The sequence below is a fragment of the Kogia breviceps genome, chromosome 15 (genome assembly GCF_026419965.1).
Source record: "Kogia breviceps isolate mKogBre1 chromosome 15, mKogBre1 haplotype 1, whole genome shotgun sequence".
In the NCBI taxonomy this organism is placed as follows: domain Eukaryota; kingdom Metazoa; phylum Chordata; class Mammalia; order Artiodactyla; family Physeteridae; genus Kogia; species Kogia breviceps.
In genome coordinates, this window is record NC_081324.1 from 74,095,745 (window position 1) to 74,116,963 (window position 21,219).

At 43.3% G+C, this 21,219-nt stretch overlaps 1 long non-coding RNA gene across 2 annotated transcripts in view; it reads right to left on the bottom strand.

Moving 5' to 3' along the window:
- LOC136792695 (uncharacterized) overlaps positions 1-21,219 on the bottom strand; it is a 38,154-nt gene that overhangs the window by 6,029 nt on the left and 10,906 nt on the right. For both annotated transcript variants that reach the window (XR_010836864.1, XR_010836863.1), the window contains exon 3: positions 6,202-6,321. This is a non-coding gene — a long non-coding RNA (uncharacterized lncRNA). The remainder of the gene's footprint in view (positions 1-6,201; positions 6,322-21,219) is intronic.

Consider the following 21,219-nt stretch of genomic DNA (forward strand, 5'->3'; position numbering starts at 1 on the left):
CAACAAATTTATCATCTCAATTGAGATATGCTGTAAGTATAAAATAAGAAAGAATGTAAAAGATCTAATTTATCTTTTTAAATATTTATTTATTTATTTATTTATTGGCTGCATTGGGTCTATGTTGCTGCACGTGGGCTTTCTCTAGTTGCAGCGAGTGGAGGCTACTCTTCATTGCAGTGTACGGGCTTCTCATTGCGGTGTCTTGTCTTTGTTGCGGAGCACGGGCTCTGGGTGCCTGGGCCTCAGTGGTTGTAGCATGTGGGCCCAGCAGCTATGGCTCGTGGGCTCCAGAGCACAGGCTCAGCAGCTGTGGCACACAGGCCCAGTTGCTCTGCAGCATGTGGGATCCTCCCGGACCAGGGATTGAACCCGTGTCCCCTGCATTGGCAGGCGGATTCTTAACCACTGCACCACCAGGGAAGCCCTCTTTTTAAAAAATATTGATTACACGTTGAAATGATACTATTTTGGAAAATTAAGTTTAATGAAATGTATTACTAAAAGTAATTTCAACAGTTTCTTTTTATTCTTTTCATTGTGGTTACTAGAAAATGTAAAATTATGTGTGTGGGGAAAAAAATTATGCATGTGACTCCCATTATATTTCTATTGGACAGTGTTGGTCTAGTCAAAAGATCTAACTCAAACTAGATACTAATTCAAAAAAAGTTTTGAGCACCTACTGTGAACTTTTTTTTTTTTGGCCATGCCACAAGGCATGCAGGATCCTAGTTCTCTGATCAGGGATTGAACCTATGCCCCCTGCAGTGGAAGCACAGAGTCCCAACCACTGGACCACTAGGGAATTCCCTACCATGAACTTTTTTTTTTTTTTTTTTTTTTTGCTATCATGTGAGAGAGTTGGTTAGAAATAATGTTTGCCAATTTTATTGACCTTTCCTTAGACTTTACCCCGGACCAGAAATTGATTATGGGTTAAGCTGGGGAGTTTGATGAAGCTTTCCTCCTCTCCTGCCAGTTACTGATGTTCATACAGATCAGAATCACTAGGAAATGTTTTATGATACAATCATTAAAATATTTTAAATGAGGGAAAATAAGGGATGTTTGCTGGCCTCCCTGCTTTTTAACTCATACTTAATGATATACTCTCAGTTTTGGATGAACCAAAAGTATGTACCTTTCTGCTATTGAGAACAGAAAATAAGCCCTTGTTTATGTACATTCACTCATCAACATATTGGATGGATATTGTGTGCACTATGATTGGTGTTGAGTATTTAGGAGCAAAAAACCAAACAAGGTACCTGTCCTCAGGAAGCTTACATTCCAGTGAAAGGAGACAGAAAACCAATGAATAAGATAATCACAGATTCTGACAAGTTCTATGGAAAAAAATTAATATAATGATTTGGTAAAGAGTAACTTTATCAAATGGTGGGGAGCGTGTGTGTGTGTGTGTCTCTAATTTAGGTCAGGTAACTGGGCAATCTCTTTGAGAAGATGACATTTGAGCTGACACTTGAAAAACAAGGAGTCAGCCATAGGAAGAGCCATGGGAAGGGCAGTCCAGGCAGAAGGCACAACAGACGCAAAGGCCTTGAGTTGGGGGAGAGTTTGATGTGTTTGAAGAACAGAAAGGAAGTCATAAGACTAGGATGTGGTGAGCAAAAGGGAAAGGGATAGGAGATGGGATCGGCAAGCAGGAGCCAACAGCAGCCAGTAGGTCATGTTAAGAAGGCTAAATTTTATTTTAAGGGTAATGGGGAGCCACTGAAGGTTTTAGAGCACAAGAAGCTACAGTAGTAGCGTCAACGGACAGCTGACCCCATTCTATAATTGCCAGAAAGAACTAATAAGAACTGATTGGTTTGGGTAGATGCCCTCCAATATTCAATAGTATTTTAGTTAATCATTCCATATACCAAGACACCTTGCATGTACCCTGTTTGCACCAGGGGCCCAAGACCTCCCAGGAGATAACTCATCAAAAGGAAAGACAGGTCAGTCAAATAAGTCAGACTCAAAATAAGGTTAATATTTGGCTAGAGTTTGGATGGGTGATTTCTGAGGAGTGCAGTGTACCTGTCACTCAGATTGTTCTCACGACCAGTCCTTATGGACTTTACCATGCCTGAGTATTATGTGGCTATGGCTGTAAGTAAAAACTAAGGGGGTTGTTTAATGAAAGCCTCTTCTTGGTCCCCAAAGAAATGTTGGTCTGGTATCTCATCCACACGGTGGAACACAGCGTGGCTGGGAGGCGTTCCCCTCGACTGAACATCAAACTGCTTTGGCACCTGGCACCTTGTGTTAGTTAGTACCTGATAGGAGGCAGCAGTGCCTGGTAGGAAAGGTGATACCTAGTGATACAAAGTGGAGATGACTCTTGGATAAAGTGGAAATCAGTCAAGGTGGTCATAAGCAGCAGAAATAGCAGCATGCCTGGTTGATACGGGGGTGTCCAGAATAGGAGAAAAAGAGAAACAATCCACAAACATCGTAGCTGACTAGACTTGTTTCTGAGCATATGTGACTCCCTTCTGGGCACCCCCAGAAATCCTGACAGGGAGTGAACTTTGCAGGAGCCTGGAGTTCTACAATAAATAGCAGATGAGGGTATGGTGAGGTGTTTTGGGCTGGGTTCCCCAAGAAGCTCATTCTGAGACAAGGATTCAAGGGCAGGTAGTTTATTTGGGTGACGATCCCAGGAAACAACAGGATGGGGAGAGGGAAAGGGTGACACAGAGAGGAAGACAACCAATAAAGGGCATGTGGCAAGCAAGTGACTGTTACAGGCAGGTGGAGCTCAGCATCCCCAGAGGGCACTGGGAGACTGCAGAGAACAGGCCTCACATTATCTCAGTGTTAGGAGAGGAAGCTGGGAGATTTCCTCTACCAACACCCATCCATCACTGGGTGGGGCTGTTTCTAGGACACAAACTCTTTGGAACTTGCAGGCCATCCTGCTTGCTGCCAGGTGTGCTTCCACAGCCAGAACAAAGCGCTCACTCAGAGTCACAAGTGTAGCAATGAGCATCCTTTGGTGTATAGAGAGGAGTGTTGAGGGACTCTGGGCAGGGCCCCAGCTGCATCGACTACACAAGAGACTATACCAGGCTACATGCAAAGAGGAATTTATCATATAGTCTCATTTCTGGCCCAATTTCAGTCCTCATTCCTATTTTGTTTTTCTTTTTCCCCCTTCTCTCCTACTTATAATTTATGCAATCTGGCTGTTTTATGTATCCTTGTAAGCTGCCTTAAATCTCTTTTTGGAACACAGCAGCACATAAATAAATAAACACTATCAAGGTTTAACATTTTCCCTTTATTTATTGACCATTTTTCCCTTCTCTGAACTTCTTGGACCAGAGTCTCATTTACCTGCATCTAGCTCTGTGCTGGGCACATCAGAGGCCTTTTATCATTGTTCTGGAGACCGGCACAAAGATATGCAGTCGGTTTATAAACTGACTCTGTGACCAGAAGGAGATACAGAGGCACAGGACTCTCTGGCCCCTTCTTTCTTGAACCCAGTGCTTAGAACAGTGCCTGCACATAGCAGGTGCTCAGTAAATATTTGTTAAATAAAAGAATGAGACTTGGAGGACCTATATCCGTAAAGGCTCCCATAAATCGCCATTTAGAAATCCATCAACATACTGGAATTGTGTGCTTTGTAAGGTCAAAGTTGCCCTGGAAACCACTATCATGTGGATGTACTCATTTTCATGAGCACAAGCTGGAAGGCAGGGACTAAAGATAGATCTAGAGATGGTGTTTTAAAGTGTATACCCAGCAGGCTCCGTGCATCTCAGAACACCCGTGCTAACTCAAATGCAGTCTGTTTATGAATGTAATCTTTGCTTGTAGGTGTCCTGGCAAACTGTTCTCAAATAACACCCCTATTGAGAAACTGGGTTCCTCGGGAATCTCAGATGCTAGAAATTGAGTGACTGCTTTACATCCCATGAATCAGAAAGAAATTGTTGTTTAAGTGGTGGGTCACATGCATGTAGGTATCTGGGTTTTTTGTTTTGTTTTGTTTTGTTTTTTGCTGTAATATTTTTTCCCTTAAGAGGCAAGCACAGTAGTTTCATTTAATAAAACACTAACTAGAAATTTTTTTTTTTTTGGCTGCATTGCACAGCGTATGGGATATTAATTCCATGACCAGGGACTGAACTCAGGCTCTCAGCAGTGAGAGCATGGCATCCTAACCACTGGACCACCAGAGAATTCCATAAAACACTAACTAGAAATTAAATAGTTTAGCCTTTGAAAAAGAAATTTTTCCATTTAATAAATCAGCATTACCCATAAGTAGGTTACTTCTAGGAAGCTCCATTTCAATGTAGATCTTAGCAAAGAAGGAGAGAGAAATAGTTTGGCACTTCTGTTATTTGTGTTTAAATTAAGATAAAATTTACATAATATAAAATTCATCCTTTTAAAGTGAACAATTCAGTGGTTTTTAGTATATTCACTATGTTATACAAACAACACCACTATCTAATTCCAGAACTGTTTCATCACCCCCCAAAGAACCCTATTCCCATTAGCGGTCATTTCCTATCCCCCCCTCTTCCCAGCTCCTGGCAACCACTAGTCTATGTGGATTTGCCTATTCTAGATATTTCATATAAATTGAATCATACCATGTGTGACCTTTCCTATCTGGCTTCTTTCACTTACCAGGATGATTTTAAGTTTCATCCATCCTGTAGCATGTATCAGTACTTTCTTTTTTATGGCTGAAGAATATTCCATTGGTGTATGGATACACCATACTTTGCTTATCCATTCATCCATGGACAGACACTTGGCTGTTTCTACTTTTTGGCTATTGTGAATAAGGTTGCAGTGAATGCTGGCATACAAGTATCTGTCCTTGCTTTCAATTCCTCTGGGTGTCTACCTAGGGGTGGAATTGCTAGGTCATATGAGAATCACCTGTTTTCCAAAGTGGTTACACCATTTTACGTTCACACCAGCAATGTATGAGAATTCCAATTTCTCCACATCCTCACTAACATTTGTTATTCTGTGTGCGTGTTCAAAGTATAGCCAACCTGGGACCTCCCTGGTGGTCCAGTGGGTACGACTCCATGCTCCCAATGCAGGAGACCTGGGTTTGATCCCTGGTAGGGGAACTAGATCTCGCATGCATGCTGCAACTAAGATCCCACATGCCGCAACTAAAAAAAAGATCCCACGTGCCACAACTAAGGCCTGGCACAGCCAAAAAGTAAAAATAAAAATAAAATAAAGTATAACCATCCTTATGGGTATGAAGTGGTATCTTGTGGGTTACCTCTGTTATTTTTTTGAAAATTTAAGTTTCCCCCTGTCCTGGAAAAAACATCCATTTTTCCCCCATCTTTCCTCTTTCATACACTTTTGTTTTGTTTTGCTTTTAGAACAGTTTTAGGTTTACAGAAAATTGAGCGGACAGTATAGAGAGTTGCCATATACCTCTTCTCCCTTCCTCTCACGGTTTCTCCGTAGTGACATCATACATTAGTGTGATATATTTGTTACAATTGTTGAACCAATATTGATACATTAGTATTAACTAAAGTGCCTAGTTTACATGAGGGCCCTTCTTTGTGCTGTACATTGGTATGGGTTTTGACAAACACGTAATGTTATATATCTGTTATTGTAGTATCACACAAAGTAGTTTCATTACCCTGAAGATTCTCTGTGCTCTACTTATTCATTCCTCCCTCCCTCCCCCAAAGTGCTGGCAACCATTGATCTCTCTTCCTGTCTCTTTTTACTGGAATCCTTTTTACTTTTGACTGTAGTTTTGTCTTTTCCAGAGTGTAATGTAGTTGGAATCATATAGAGTTTAGCCTTTTCAGACTGACTGCTTTCACTTGTTTGTTGACCTTTTTTTTTTTTTGCGGTACGCGGGCCTCTCACTGCTGTGGTCTCTCCCATCGCAGAGCACAGGCTCCAGACGCGCTGGCTCAGCGGCCATGGCTCACGGGCCCAGCCGCTCCGCGGCATGTGGGATCCTCCCGAACAGGGGCACGAACCCGTGTCCCCTGCATCGCAGGCGGACTCTCAACCACTGCGCCACCAGGGAAGCCCCGTTTGTTGACCTTTTGAAGGACATCTTGGTTGCTTTCAGATTTGGGCAATTATAAATAAAGGTGCTATAGGCATTCTCAGATTGAGTGATGACCTGGAGAAGCCAATGCCATTGAACGACTGTTTATTACTTACCTTCCTGAGAGAAGGGGACATGCCATGCCACTCAGGGCCACAGGGAAGGCATCAGGTTTTGATCAGGAGGCAGAAACAGGAATAAGGGAAAAGCCTAAGCCAGAGCCTTTATTGGAGTTTCTGCAGAAAAGGAGAGACAGTTAAACAGTTTAGGATGGGCTCCTTTGAATAATTCCAGTGGGCTCTAGGGCATAGGAGCTGTCTTCAGTTGTCTGGGACCTGATTCTGGGATGATTAAGACAGAGGAAATATTGGGTTGGTATGTGAGTTACATAAGCAGGTGGGTGGGGACGTGGTGCTGGGTCAGGTGGTCTGCGCATGACCAGACATATTCCAGGCAAGCAGTCCACCTCCCCTAGGACTTAGCTAGCTAGCCCTGTAAGGGCAGTCTCCTCTCAAGTCTGAAAGGTCCCCCAGGATGTCAAAACATCATAAGATACAGAAAATAAAAAACATGATGAATACACTGAGTCTCCCTCGAGGGATGGTTTGGGGATAGGTTCTCTAGAAGCAGATGCTTACATGGGGTTTGGGAAACAAAATGCTTATTAAGGATCAGCCCCTCTGAAAGGAAAGGAAAAGTCTAGTAGCAATACCAGCTTGCCAAAGGCTTGGCCAACCCAGAGGGAAGCTCTGGAGCAAGGACTGCCCATCAGACTGTCCCACATCTGGAGGAAATGGGCAGCCGTTATAGCCTGGCCCTGCTTGGTCAGCAGTGCAGGCTGCTCTGGGAAGGACGTGACCTTGAACGAGGCAGCTCTCTGCCCCTAAGGCAGACCCTGAAGGAGCAGACAGCTGGGGGCCATCTGCTGACCCCACTCCCTGCATGTGGACAGCAAGTCCTTCCTGGTGGGGGAATGTGGGCAGCACATCTGTGACCACCTCAGGGATCCTGTTCCAGTTGGCCTCAGCAGTTGCTGGCTTGAGGACACACTCTTATTGGCTACCTTTCTTTCCCTGCCTCACTTCCCCACTCTCCTTTACCTCCCTAATAAACTACTCTCACCGAAATCTTTATCTTAGAGTCTGCTTTTGGGGGAACTGAAACCAAGACACATCCACTCGCCTTTAGAGTGATATTCCTTGGGGCAGTTCTGGCAGTTTCCAGTTATATAAATGTACTTTTCTTGCATTACATATACTTAGGGTGATTCCAGTCCTGGTTTGTTCAACATAATTCTTGTTTAATATGTTGTCCTGATGTTCCATTCCATTGATGCCCCATTTTATCTTAAAACTATCCTGGTTTGGATGATACATTTTATGATCAACCTACAGCTCTTTAAAGTGAGTGATCCTTAATAAGATCCATGGACAGGAAATAGTGGTTTCTTTTGATATTGAATGCCATCAACTCATAGTTTATTTTGGGTGAATCATCCAATTTTAGAGCTGGAAGTAACTCTATGGTTGGCTTATCCATTGACTCAGCCTTTGGCTTATCCATTGACTCAACCTTTCTTTTTTTTTTTTTTTTTAACTATTGGAATACACATGGTAGGACATTCACATGTATTACACTCCCATGGGAATTCCCAATATGCCAGCTGTAACTCCACTTCTTTTCTCCTACCAGGAAAGCATACTGAATGCTGGCAAGAATTAAGTTGTTACAGGGATAATGTATTATCTTTAAAAAGATGAATCATTCTCAAGTCCTGGTACTTTAACCATTAGCATCAAATCAGTCATGACACAGTTGGTGACTGATTGAATTTGAGAACTGCTGATCTCATTCTAAATCCCTGCATTACATAAAGAAGTCATTTAGCCACATGGTGGCTCCATCTTCTCACCTGGAAATGGGGATGCTAAAATCTCCTTCCCTGTCTGGCTGAGTTACGGTGGAAGGCAAATGAGATAATGAATGTAAAAGCTTTGGGAAAGGGACTTCCCTGGTGGCGCAGTGGTTAAGAATCCGCCTGCCAATGCAGGGGACACGGCTTTGAGCCTTGGTCTGGGAGGATCCCACATGCCGTGGAGCAACTAAGCCCGTGCACCACAACTACTGAGCCTGCACTCTAGAGCCCGCGAGCCACAACTACTGAGCCCGTGTGCCACAACTACTGAAACCTGTGCACCTAGAGCCCGTGCTCCGCAACAAGAGAAGCCACAGCAATGAGAAGCCCGCGCACTGCAACGAAGAGTAGCCCCTGCTCGCCGCAGCTAAAGTCCATGTGCAGCAATGAAGACCCAACGTAGCCAAAAATAAAGTTAAATAAACTTATATTTTAAAAAAGCTTTGGGAAGTATAAATCCTTTGAACCAATGGAAGCCATTGTGGTGGTATCTGTAGACGGGAAGAAGCAGCCATATTTGCTAAGCATTTTCTAGAGCCGCACCAGAATTTACAAAATAGCTTAATTTGAACCCATCTGGTTTGCAGAGGACATTTCTGAGTGAAAATTTTACCAGTGCTCCTGGTCATTATGTGAATTCTCTTTATAACTTTGCTAAGATGTCTCAGTCAAAACCCAGTGGTTGCAAGAGACAAAACTCCAACATGAATTAGCTTGAATAAATTGGTTCACATAATGAAAACATGGGAACGTCCTGGTTGGAGGTGGCCACAGGGATGGCTGGAGCCCGAGACTGGAACATCGCAAGGATTCTTTGTGTCTCTCACCCATGCTGTTCTCTATATATTGGCTTCGTTTTCTCAGAACAGCTTCTTCAGTAGGTGCAGGCATGGCTATAGAACGCTGGGCTCCCATCTTTACCTCTTTGTGATCATAGAGGAGAGTTACCCTTTTCCCCTCCCTGCCCCCTTAGATTAGTTAGAAGAACTCTAGAGAGGTACTCTGATTGGCTCACCCTTGGACCAATCACTGCATTCCAGGAAATAACCTGTAAATTAAGCCCGTTAAGCCAGATGTCCACACCTCAGATCAATTACTCAAGGGCTTCTCATGTACACAGTTGCTTCCGGGATTTTTGGGAGCTGGCAACCATCAGATCTGTGTCTATCATTCAGTGAAAATAAAGTCTTATAGATTGTCAAACCTTTATTCCTAATGAATCTTTTATATCCTGGAGCTATAAATAGTAAATCCTTTCCCTTTCCTTCCAAATGCAAATATTTTGAATATTTTAATGATTGCTTTCCAAAGCCTACTTTCAGAATCACTCTTCAAAAGGTTTGTGCCAACGTATACTCCCACAAACAGATGGTGGTAGGCATTCTTGAATTGTAAACTGCCATTGATCTATGCTGGTGGTTCTCCATTGAGGGTGATTGTGACTTCCCGGGGTATAATGGCAATGTCTGGAGACATTTTTGATTGTCACAACTGGAGTGATGCTACTGGCTTCTAGTGGGTAGGAGGACAGGATACTGCTAGACATCCTGCAATGCACAGATAGCAGCTCCCCACAACGAAGTATTATCTGGTCCAAAATCTCAATAGTGCTGAAGTTGAGAATTTCTGATCTATGCAAACAGACATGGTCTTTATTTTTGTATATACAGAAGTCTCAACAAGAAGACTTGCCTCAACAGAAAAACTTTGGCAGCACACTCTATGGCTGGTCTTGGCATAGGGAGGTACACTTCAAGTCCTATTTCCCCAATTTGGGAGGAGGGCATTGAACATGGCAGGTGAAAGTTTTCAAAGTGCCCAGCTAAACTGCTTGGAAAACTCACTCTCCCAAGCTCTGCTGGATTCTGTTTTAAGGATAGTATTTAAAACACTTTAGCAAAAAGAGGGGTAGCTCAGTATACAATTGAATGTGAGAATTACCCAGGCTTGGTTTATCTCTACTCTGATCCTTGGAAAATAATAGTCATATACTATCATTAAGGAAATTTAATGCAGGACAAAATAGAATGTAAGAAAACCCCCACTAACAGGGTCTGGTCTCAGCAAATTATACAACAGGAAATAATTTATCTGTAACTTTCAGCTTCCTGATTTTGTATCTTTCTCCAGGTCACTCACTGCCTCTCTCTACCCATTGACCCCAACTAATGGTACCACTGGCTTCTTCTTTTCAGAAGTAGTAAAATGAAGCAGTAAAGAGTAAAGACTCTGGCATTGGCCCACCTTAATTCAAACCCTGACTCTGCTAATTACTATTGGTGCAACTTTGGGCAAATTACTTAACTAAGTTTCCTCATCTGTAAAGTAGAGATGATAATAGTGCCTCCTCATAGGGTTGTTGTGAGGGTTAAATAGTTAATATACACAAAGAACTTAGAGCAGTGCCTGGAACATAACAAGCACTATGTAAGTGTTAGTAATATTATTTTCAATTCTCTACCACTTTATCAAAACCTGATGTTAGACCAATACCCAATATGAAGGCTTAAATGAATGGGAACAACTGAGTATGGAGTGATGGTGATAGCCTTTGGGTTTAAAAACCTGAAATCTCAGGAGTTCCCTGGTGGCCCAGCGGTTAAGACTCTGCACTCCCAATGCAGGGGGCACGGGTTCCATCCTTGGTCAGGGAATTAGAGCCCACCTGCTGCAACCAGAGATCCTGCATGCTGCAACACAAAGTCTGCGTGCTGCAGCTAAGACCCAGCACAGCCAAATAAATAAATATTTTTAAAAAATTTTTAAAAAGAACCTGAAATCTCAACTGGACAGTACCCCACATACAACCCAGCCAACACATTCTCTACATACTTAAAGCTCATCCAGTAATAGAAATAACTAGAGCAGGGGTGGGCAGACGATAGTCTGAAGGCCAAATCCAGCAAGCCTTTTGTTTTTGTAAGTAAAGTTTTTCAGAACGCAGCCACACCCATTTTTTAATGTATTATCTAAGGTTGCCGTTGTGCTATAATGGCAGAACTGAGAATTCAGTTGAACTGAAATGACAGAGTTGAGTAGTCACAGCAGAGACTACAACTTGCAAATCCTCAAATATTTCATCCACCACAGAACAAGCTTGCTGGCCTCTGCTCTAGACCCTTGCGACTCAAAGTAGCAGTCTGTGTACCTACAGCATCAGCATCACCTGGGGGCTGGTTAGAAATGCAGAGTCTCAGGCCCCATCCCAGACCAAGTGCATCAGAAGCTGCATCCCCAGGGAGTTTGTGTGCACAGTGAGACTGGAGGACACTACATAGAGGACACTTGCTTTGCAAGGAAGAGTAATTTATGTGACTTTCAGGGTTCCTTCTAATGCTGAGCTTCAAGTGAAGAACTTAGTTGATTCCTTTTTACTTTTTGTTTAAAATTAGTTTACTTTATTTATTTTTGGCTGTGTTGGGTCTTTGTTGCGGCACATGGGCTTTCTCTAGCTGCGGTGAGCAGGGGCTGCTCTTCGTTGTGGTGCGCGTGCTTCTCATTGCGGTGGCTTCTGTTAGTGTAGAGCACGGGCTCTAGGGCACTTGGGCTCAGTAGTTGTGGCGCATGGGCTTAGTTGCTCCGCAGCATGTGGGATCTTCCTGGAGCAGGGATCAAACCTGTGTCCCCCTGCACTGTCAGGCAGATTCTTAACCACTGTGCCACCAGGGAAGTCCCCTTTTTATTATTTTTTAAAAATTTACTTTTAATTGAGATAAAATTGACATATAAAATTATATTACTTTTAGGTGTACAACAGAATGATTTGATATATGTATACATTGTGAAATGATTACCAGAATAAGTTTAGTTAACCTCTATCACCTCACATAAGTTTTTTTTTCTTGTGATGAGAAATCTTAGCAACTTTCAATTGTACAATACAGTATTGGTATCTTAGTTGATTCTTATTTGTCTCTCACTGATCTGAAATCTTAAAATTTGGGGTATTACTTGAAATTAATAAATTTTGAGGTAGAAAAAAACTTTAGAGATGCCATTTCTTTCTTCTCCTTCTTCTTGGTCCATTTTCCTTTTCTTTGTCACTTTTCAGGGTTTATTTGCCTTCAGTGCTGGAGAACTTAGGTTTTGTTGGTGTTTTTTTTTTTTTGCCTTCTACCCAGAATAAAACTAAAGAAGTAATATCAATTTGGTTGTAGCCAGCGAACTAGGAGTCAGATAACGTGGGTTCCAGCCTCATCTGAACTCTGCTCTTTCCCAGTGGCAAGGGCCTGTGCAGGCTGGGTCTCAGTTTCTTCACCTGCAAAATGGGAATAATTTTACATGCTCAGGGCCTCCCTTACAGGATTGCTATGAGGACAAGTTGCAATACTGTATGTGAAAATGCTCCATCATTGGTAAAGGAGCATAAAAATGTAGGGAATTATTTATAGATTGCCTGGCATAGAGCCTTGAATACAGTAGGTGCTGCATAACTGTTGGGTATAATTTTTTTTTTCTTGTGGGAACCGCTCCAATAACAGCCAGCAGATGGCAGCAAAAAGCAAGCTTCCCCTCAGAGGCTCCCTCTGGTCCGCTCCTGGGGTTTTACAGGAGTAACGCAACTGAAGGTTCTCCCTGATTTCTAACAAGTTCATAGCCCTTCACTCACTTTCTGCCCACATTTTTGAGGGCACTGGGGACTGGGCCTGCTGGGGCCGATGGAGAAGTTGGCCCTGAGTGAACTCATCCATTTCCATTTCTCCGACTATTGCCTTTGTTCCAATGACACTCAGGTCTCCATCACCAGTCCCATCATCTTTCTTTTTTTGTGTGTGTGGTACGCGGGCCTCTCACTGTTGTGGCCTCTCCCGTTGCAGAGCACAGGCTCCAGATGCACAGGCTCAGTGGCCATGGCTCACGGGCCCAGCCGCTCCACAGCATGCGGGATCCTCCCGGACTGGGGCACGAACCCGTGTCCCCTGCATCGGCAGGAGGACTCCCAACCACTGCGCCACCAGGGAAGCCCCCCCATCATATTTTCTTGATGGCAGAGCTGACCATCTAGTCACTCAACAGTATCCACATAATGCATCTGGTCCAAAACTGAACACATTGCTTTTCTCTCCAAATCTGATTTTGCTCCTATATCCTTATTTGCACCACCATCCAACAAGTCATGAATGGAGAAACCTCAGGATCATCTATGACTCTTTCCTCTCCTTCATTCTCCACATCTAATCAATCACCAAATCCTGCCAACACCACCGCTTGAAAAACACTAGGGAAAAACACAACTCCAAAGCAGATACAGACTCGTTTTTAAAACATTCACAGAAAAAACACTGAAAAACACACATCGAACTGTTTCACTGTCTGGAAGACTGGTGTTTTCTTTGTGCTTTTCTGCTTTTGTTTTCTAAAATCTCTGCACTGAGCTTATGATTCTTCTGAAATTAGAAAAATTTAAAACCTACGATAAATGTTATTTTTCTCCCGAAAGTATATGTACACACAATTGCTAGGACGTCACACATAGCTCTAGTGTACTAACATGCAAAAATAATTTGGCCGTGAGTACAATATTTTGCCAGGTATCTGTGGTGAGGCTGCACAGTGGATCAGCTGAAACAGTGACCCTGTAAGCCCTTCGTTAAAAACGGCACTTCCTCCACACATGGCTCCCAGAAGCACTTCATTTTTGGATCCGTTTATTTAATGTGGAAAAGAAATTCATTGTCATCTCAAGTTTATAGAGAAGATATTTTCTTCTCATGGAGTAGAGTGCCAATATCTCTGAAGGGAAGCAGAGCCCTGCCCGAGTCATTCTTTCAACAAACATCTATAGGGCGCTGACTTAATGCCCTGGGCATTGTTTTAGGAGTCTGGGTTCCAGGGGTTAAGGAGACATTCAAGGTCCCTGCTCTTAAGAAGATGACATCATATAGCTGGTAAACAGGTGAACAAGATGGTTACAAAGAGTAATAATGCCAGGGTGGTGAGGGAGAAAAACTAAATCAGTAGGGGTGGCTAATTTGGGGTTGTGTGATCACCCCATAGGAGGGCACATCTGAACCAAGAAAAAAACTACAAGACGGAGCTAGCCATCTGCAGAGCTGCTGATAGAGCACAGCCAGAGGGAATGGCAAGTAGAAAGGCCCTGGGGCAGGAACAAACTTGGCTTATTTGAGGAAGAAAAAGGCCAGTGTGGTTTTCGAGAGGTAAGTCAGTGAGGAGCAATGGGGCAGATGAGGGGGAGAAGGTGGACAGAGTTCAAGCAGGGTCTTGTAGTTTATTGATAGAGGCTGGATTTTATTCCAAGTTAAAAACCAACAATAGTACAATAGCTTACATGTATGTAATATGTACCTACTATGTGCAGGTACTGTTCTAAGCATTTTACAAGTATTGTTTCATTTAATCATTACAACAACCCTGTGAAGCAGGGATTGTTGTAATCCTATTTTTCCCGAGAAGAAAACAGAGTCATAGAGACTTAAATAACTTCAGGTTACACAGGTAAGAAGTAGCTGAGCTGGGCTTTGAACTCTGGATGGAGTTCTACTTCTGTACACTGTCCAGTGAGCCAGGCATATGAACTCTACATCTAATGTGACCAGAAACAAAAAGCTTGTTCCAAACCAATTCCATCTTTGCCACTGTGAGATCATCACAATGATTTGTATAAATAGTTGGAAAAGTCACTTGCTTAACAAAAACATATCAAATACCTTCAGTGTGCCAAGTATTGTGTGGATTGTGTTTTTTATACATTTCTATCATTTTGTCTCCTCAAAGCCAGCATCTTAAAAAAGTCTGATAAATGACTTCCTGCTTCAGAACTCCACACCATCTTGCCACCATTGTCAGCCATCGCTTAATAATGGTGGTAATGAGCAAAACAGCCAGGGAGCCAGCCCTTTTATTCCAAGGGTAGAAATAATAGAAATAATCTCTTAAATTGCGATAGCTTTTAACTGTTCTCCAAAGGCTTCCCTACCTGCTATTTAACTTGATCCTCTCAACAATCCCTATTCTTTTCCAGTTGGATGTGCCCGTGTGACTTGCTTTCGACAACGAATTGTGAGCAGAAATGACAGCACAGCCTGGTGGGGCTTTGAAGAGCCAGTTCGTGATTCACCACAGCTTTTCCCTTGGTCATGACCACCAATGGCTTTCAAGATGATGGCGGCTCCATCAGCCTGAATCCCAGGGTGACTATGATGAACACAGCCTCTTGTCAACAGAAGATGGGCATTTAGTGTGAGCAGGAAATAAACCTTTGCTGTATTAAGCCACTGAGATTTTGAGTTTGTTGCCTTGGTATAACCTAGGCTAGTGGTTCTCAAATTTGAGCCTGCATCAGAATCAACAAAAGACCTTGTTAAAACACAAAATGCTGGTCCCTCCCTTAGGTTTTCTGATTCAGCACATCTGGGGTGGAGCCCGATAATTTGCATTCCTAACAAGTTCCTCAGGGCTGCTGCTGCTGCTGCAGGGACCACACTTTGGGAATTATTACCTCGCCTCTCTTTACCAATTCAACATTATCCCAAGGAAATATTACTCAGCCATAAAAAAGAATGAAATAATGCCATTTGCAGCAACATGGATGGACGTAGAGATTATCATACTAAGTGAAGTAAGTCGGAAAGAGAAAGACAAATACCATATGATATTACTTATATGTGGAATCTAAAATATGATACAAATGAACTTATCTATGAAACAGAAACAGAGTCACAGATATAGGGAATGGACTTGTGGTTGCCAAGGGGGAGGTGGGGGGGAGGGAAGGATTGGGAGTTTGGGATTAGCAGGTGTAAACTATTATATATAAGATGGATCAACAACAAGGTCCTACTGTATAGCACAGGAAACTATACTCAATATCCTGTGATAAACCATAATGGAAAAGAATATGAAAAAGAATATATATATATATATATATATATATATATAACTGAATCACTTTGCTGTACAGCAGATAATACAACACTGTAAATCAACTACATTTCAATAAAATTTTAAAAATATATATTATCCTAAGGAAATCAAAGCTCAGGAAAAGCTTGTTCATTCCTTCATGTATTTACTAAGCCAGCTATGTGCCAGGCACTAACCTAAGTTCTGCATAATCAGTGACAAATAAAGCAGACACAATCCTTGCCCTCTTGTCTCATAACCTAGTGATTTGCTCAAGTGTACACAGCTAGTGGTGGAGCTAGCAGTTGAACCTGTAAGACGTCTTCTTACTCAAAATCCAGTATGTATTCCATTATGCAATAAGCAACACTGACAAACACCTCCTTGGTTGCTATTTATTACCCCCTTCAGTATCTTCTAATAAGGAGGTAACTCTTAGTTCGGGGTAATTCTCAGACCCTTTGTTTGTGGATGGGTTTGCATTTGCAAGTTTGGAGAAGGAAGCTTCAGTGGAGGTGAGGAATGTGAGGGGTCCTCAGCCCTGTGAGGAGACAGGAGAAGAAGGGAATCCTCCCTGATGGCAGCTGCAGAAAGAGAGAAGTGAGTAAGAAGTGCTGTAGGTACTGTGATGCGCTGTCCAGATTCCCCTTCAAGGATGAAGGACTTACTCTCTCAGCTGCTGGGTGTATTGCTGGCTGGCAGTCCTCAGCTCTCAGCTCACTATGAGGACTACCTTTCCTAAAGAGAGCCACTTCACCCAAGGTCACACCCCATTCCTATAACCAATAATTGATGGGGGACCAAAAAGCTCTGAAAGGCCAACCCAGATCCAGAGCTCTTCACAGGGCCAGCTTTCGGGCTGACTGCACCACAGCTCAACTTTTCACAGTCCTGCTTTCCTTCCGTCCCTTCCCAAAGGTTGGGGTCCCAAGAGCACTCTTTAATAAACACCTTTCGGGCTTCCCTGGTGGCGCAGTGGTTGAGAGTCCGCTTGCCGATGCAGGGTATACGGGTTCGTGCCCTGGTTCGGAAGGATCTCACATGCTGCGGAGCGGCTGGGCCCGTGAGCCATGGCCGCTGAGCCTGCGCGTCCGGAGCCTGTGCTCCACAATGGGGGAGGCCACAGCAGTGAGAGTCCCGCGTACCGCAAAAAAAAAAAAAAAACCCAAACACCTTTCATGCTAATCTTCATCTCAGAGTCTACTTTCCAGCAACCCAACCTGTGACAGGGGATTTCAAGGTATCTGCTTTGGGGTACCTTGAATCTAAACCTTCTCCTGGTCCCCTTCAAAAGCTTTGGTGAAATTGGCATTTCTCACTCATGCTTTTGTGAGACAGCATTATAGTGGATAAAATGGTGTCCTCCCCAACCAAAAGAATTTTTTTTCATGCCTACATGGAACCTAAGAATGTGACCTTATTTGGAAGTAGAGTCTGCAGATGTAACTAGTTAAGGATCTCAAGATGAAATCATTCTGGATTTAGTCTGGGCCCTAAATCCAAGGACTGGCATCTTTATAATATGAGGAGAGGATGCAGGGAGGCCCACATGCAGAAGAAGGCCACGTGAAGACAGAGGCTGAGATTGGGGTGATGTGGCCACAGGACAAGGAACACCTGGCACCACCAAAGGCTGGAAGAGGCAGGAAAGATTCTTCCCTGGAGTCTCCAGAGAGAACATGGCTCTTCAGACACCTTTATTTGGGACTTCTAGCCTCCAAAACTGTGACAATTAAATTCCATTGTTTTAACTCTTCAGTTTGTGGTACTCTGTTATGGCAGCCTTAGGAAACTAACACAGTATTCTATTGATGAGGAAAATGAGGTGACAGCTGACCATCGTATGAATGGAAATGAAATGTTCAGTGCTGGGCATGGAGTAGGCATTCAGTAAATGCTTGTTGAACTAAACTGAACAAAATGCTCATAAAGGAGAAGAATGTGTTTCTTAGGAAAACTTCTTGATTTATTTTCTTTAGACTCTGGGCATGTGGGCATCTGCTAATATGCAAAGTTGCTCATGGTATTTGAGTCTATCCATGGAACTGTGGAAGGGTCAGTATTCATTTTTTGGACAATTCTAATAACTCCTTAAAAGTTAGTCACTAATGAGGTCCCTGCAGGGACCTAGATTTATAATTTTAAAATGTCCCTGGCCTTTTCTTTCTTCCTTCCTTCCTTCCCTCCCTCCCTCCCTCCTTTTTTTTTTTTTTTTTTGGTCCTCCCGGACCCTCAGGAGAACTCCAGTTCTATTTTTAGGCATCTAGGCAGGTGGATAACATGCAATTTATATACAAAGGTTATTTAAGAGCTCTGCACAGCATTAAATGTGAGCACCCTTGCTAGTGCTTATCTTGTTAAGCCATAGCTGAGTCAATCACCACCACATGCCTCAGTTGGCCTTACCTGTAAAATGGAGCTCACACTTCCTTTTCATAAGTTAGCAGCAGTAAGAGAATAAAGTGAATTACCTGATCAACTCTCATAAGCTCAGCTGCTCCTCTGATCACTTTTGCAAGTCCCAAATAATTTCTGAATCCTGCAGGTTGAGTCTTTGGATCAACACCACACAGAGGAGAGTTGTGTTTATCAATGGCCAGAGATGCAAAATAAATGATTTTCTGAGCTTTATGTGGGTTGTAAGAGCCCAGAATTAGCCCCAAGACACTAGCTCTGTTTGTTCTTGCCTACTTCTTCACACTTAGGACTATAGGAACGATTTTCAAAGACTAACTAAAATCACAATGAAAATTTCCGGTCAATCATAAATTGATTTTCTTGCTTAGGTAGGACACTCTAAAAGATTCCATTGGAGGATGCAGACATAGGGTTTCTATAACTGAAGGGGCTCAAGGAGGATCTGTGAATACCCCTTAAAGTGCCAAGAGAGCCTGCAGAGATTGCTTTGGGAGGTGGATCCTCTTCAGTGACACATGGCCTGATGTTCCTCCATCTCTTACCCCCTAAGAAGTAGCAGGTTATTCTTACAAGAGATAGTTGTCAGTGAGGGTGCTTTTGATTGCAGCCTAACTCCAGATGGCTTAAAATAACAGGCAATTTATTATCTATTTGCTCACATAACTCAACGTCTATACATAGGGCTCCCTTCAGGTAAGGCTTGATCCAGTGGCTTACAGAATGTCACCAGGCATGTCTTTCTTTCTGCCTCTCCATTCTAACCCCTATAGTATTGGCATCATCTCCACAGTCTACCCAGTGGTCCTATGGCTGTTCTGGATTCTGCTACTTTTAGAACATCTCATATCTTCATGCCATACCATTTAGGAGAGGAAAAAATAGATCTTCTGGTATCTCTCTTTTTTTTTTTCTTTGTCTTTTTTTCTGGTATCTCTTACATGAGTCTTGGTGTAGGGCTAGCCAACTGGAGGATGAGAGGTCATGTGGAGGAGAACTGAGGCTCCTCAGATGACAGTCAGCCCCCACTACCAAATATTGAGTGAGACCATCTTGATCTTGTAGCCCAGCCCAGCCAAACTTCTAGCAACCCAGGAGTATTGCTTGCTGGTCCCACCAATATGCAGAAAGACAGCATCTCTGGTGCAACTTACACTTACATTAAAGAAGGTTGGCCATTGTGTTTATACTTGGAAAATAACAACTAGTAACTCATATAGAACATTTTTAATGTACCAGGCACTATGCTGCCTTTACATAGCATTTCTCCTTACAACAGTCCTGTGACATGGGTACTGTATATTAGCTCCCTTTTATACATGATGAAACTGAGGCACTGAGAGATGAACTGACTTGTTCAGAGTCATACAGCTTGTAAGAGCCCCCGTTGCACAACCCTGGGGAAATGGAAGGGAAATCATTCACGTGGACTGTGGCGCTGGAATTTTCCTTCAGGGGGCACAATTCACATTGCATTCTATGTGTACATGCTGTCCAACCTTGTGCTTTTTTACTCATTATTCTGTACTGCACTGACTCCAACTGCTCGTTCTGGATGCACAGATTAGGCCAACAGAACCTTTGAGAGATAGATGAAGGATACAAAATAGTGTGACATTAGCCATCAGTGCCGTGCTGGGGATCTGGAGTCTTGGAAGTCGTCCACAGCCAGGGAACTTAGCAAGGGGGTGGGAACCAGTTGGCCAGCATTAGATAGAACCCTGAAGCTGCAGCTGGGGACCCAGGTAAGACTATGTGTCAATCCAGGCTGGTATGCAGAGACTAGAAAGCCAGAAACTTTAGAAGGCAAAAAGAAGGGAAGTGGTCAAGACTGGGTGGCTGGTTGGAAGCTAGAAAATACGCTGATAGAGGCAGACAGCAAAAGTCCCTGTGCCTTTGCTGCAAACTCGGGCACTCTCTCTCCCAGACTGGTTTGGTGGGTGCCAGTCCCAGGAGTATCCATCATTGGGAGCAACAAAGAGGGTGAACTTGAGAGGTACCACTGACATAAAGAAAGCAAATACCCAAAGCCAGGAAATGTATACCTATAGCTAGGTATGAAAATGTGCTTCCCCCCCACCCCTTTCTCTGTCTCTCTGTCAGTTTCTTAGTCCAGGCCCTGAACCTTGGCAATAATAGGAATCCATATTTGCACCTCATTGGAGGAACATGCCAGAGACTTGAATGCCTTCCATCCAAGTTACTAGTCCACAGGACCAGCACGATCTCAGGAACTTGAACCACAGGGCAAGTCTGAACAGGGGTCTACTCTTTATAAAGCTGTTTGGGAGGCTTATCAGCATGTTTGAGGTTCTGCCAAAGGTTTGTAATAAAAACACAATGGAAGGACACAAGAAGTTTTAGGGAGATTATCATCTATAACAAAACATTCTTCTAAACAGACCCCACTGGTTTATATTCCATTCTAGGACTTGATTCCCTTTTGCGAGTGCAAAGGTCTCTACGCCATGTTCTACTGAGTCAGGTAAGAAAATAACTCCACATTCTTAGGTGCAGGTAACTTAGATTTTTTTTTTTTTTGCTGACAACTCGAATAATGCATGCTCATTATTATTATTATTATTTTTTGCGTTACGCGGGCCTCTCACGTTGCGGAGCACAGGCTCCGGACGCGCAGGCTCAGCGGCCCTGGCTCACGGGCCCAGCCGCTCCGCGGCATGTGGGATCCTCCCGGACTGGGGCACGAACCTGTGTCTCCTGCATCGGCAGGCGGACTCTCAACCACTGCGCCACCAGGGAAGCCCCACAGTAATTCCCGTTAAACATCTATGTTCCACCGGAATTTCCTAAGTATCAGCCTCCTGGTACTTCCTTGGTGGTCCGGTGAGCAAGACTCCAAGCTGTGGTGCTCCAAGGACAAAGGAAGACCCTGCCTGAAAAGGTTTCAGCGTCACATTCCCTACTGGACTCTTAATCACCC